Consider the following 1,733-nt stretch of genomic DNA (forward strand, 5'->3'; position numbering starts at 1 on the left):
CTTGGAAGAAAAGTTATGACCAACCTAGATAGCATATTCAAAAGCAGAGACATTACTTTGCTGACTAAGGTCTGTCTAGTCAAGGCTATGATTTTTCCTGTAGTCATGTATGGATATGAGAGTTGGACTGTGAAGAAGGCTGAGTGCCAAAGAATTGATGCTTTAGAACTGTGGTGTTGGAGAAGACTCTTGAGAGTCCCTTGGACTGCAAGGAGATCCAACCAGTCCATTTTGAAGGAGAGCAGCCCTGGGATTTCTTTGGAAGGAATGATGCTAAAGCTGAAACTCCAGTACTTTGGCCACCTCATGCGAAGAGTTGACTCATTGGAAAAGACTCTGATGCTGGGAGGGATTGGGGGCAGGAGGAGAAGGGGGCGACAGAGGATGAGATGGCTGGATGGCATCACTGACTCGATGGAGGTGAGTCTGAGTGAACTCCGGGAGTTGGTGATGGACAGGGACGCCTGGCGTGCTGCAATTCATGGGGTCGCAAAGAGTCGGACACGACTGAGCAACTGAACTGACCTGAATGTGTTCAGAGTCCCCTCTTCCAGCCATGAGTGTAAACAAAACCACCAAGGGATGTGTTAAGCTGGGGCCCTGAGATCCCAGGACTGGGTGGCTATGATGCCCTTCTTCTGCAGAGCACATCTGAGTAGTGAAATTCTAGAACACCGATCTAGGTGAGACTCCTTGGCTAAAAAAGGAGAGGTAGTGGACAGGAGGTTTGCCTGGAGTCTTAGTCACAATGATGCTTTAAAAGTTTGTGTGTAGACAAGAAATGTGGAAACAAAACAGTTGGATACATTATAGCAGGGGTCCCCAGGCTCCGGGATCTAATGCCTGATGATCTGAATTGGAGCTGATGTAATAATAATAGAAATAAAGAGCAAATAAATGTAATACACTGGAATCATCCTGAAACTATCCCCTCCACTGTGGAAAAACTGTCTTCTCATGAAACCAGTCCTTGATGCCAAAAAGGTTGAGGACCCCTGCATCACAGGGCTGGTGAGGTTGTGGGTGACTTTCAATTATGTGCTTGTTGCTTTCAGTGTTTGCAAAGAGTACAAACCCTAAGGACCTCTCTCGGTGCAGGAAAGCAAAAGCAGTGGTTGGTCACGTGGCGACTGGGGGTTGGCCAGGCCACATCACTCATTGTCCTTTCCCTGAGTGACTACACCCCTGGAGGTAAGATTGCTCTCTGGCTGGGGAGTTTTCAAAATGTTTTCCAACAGCCTGCCTGAGTTTGCTCTAGTTTAGAAACATCTGAGGCTGTACCCACAGCACTGAGGGTGAAACGTGACCAGCCGCCCACCTCTGGTGCAGACACAGCCTTGAAGGATGTAAGAAAACCCCTGCTTCCCCCTTTAGGGTTAACCCGCTCCCCAGCCAGATGACCAGCAACACCTTCCACCCTACTCCCCGCCCCCGAAAGCCCGCTCAGGAAAATCTCTGAGTTAAAAGTTTGCCTTTGTGACTGGAAGAATTTTTATTAGGCAAGAGCGTTGACAAGTTTGTCATTCCCAGAATCTGCTAACACCATCCCCTGACTCCCTTCGATTTTTAGTACTTTTTTCCTCCTCATTTCTAAAAGGGGGGAAAACTGTCTCGAACAGGCAGAGAGTTTTATCCAAGGTGTTTGGCAGTGACTCCGTGAGCCAGGAGAGATTTATGTCTCCTCCGTTCTCTGGCACTGCCTGGTGTGAGCTCACTTAAAACAACCGAATAAA

This window comes from Capra hircus, chromosome 29 (genome assembly GCF_001704415.2).
Source record: "Capra hircus breed San Clemente chromosome 29, ASM170441v1, whole genome shotgun sequence".
Classification (NCBI taxonomy): Eukaryota; Metazoa; Chordata; class Mammalia; order Artiodactyla; family Bovidae; genus Capra; species Capra hircus.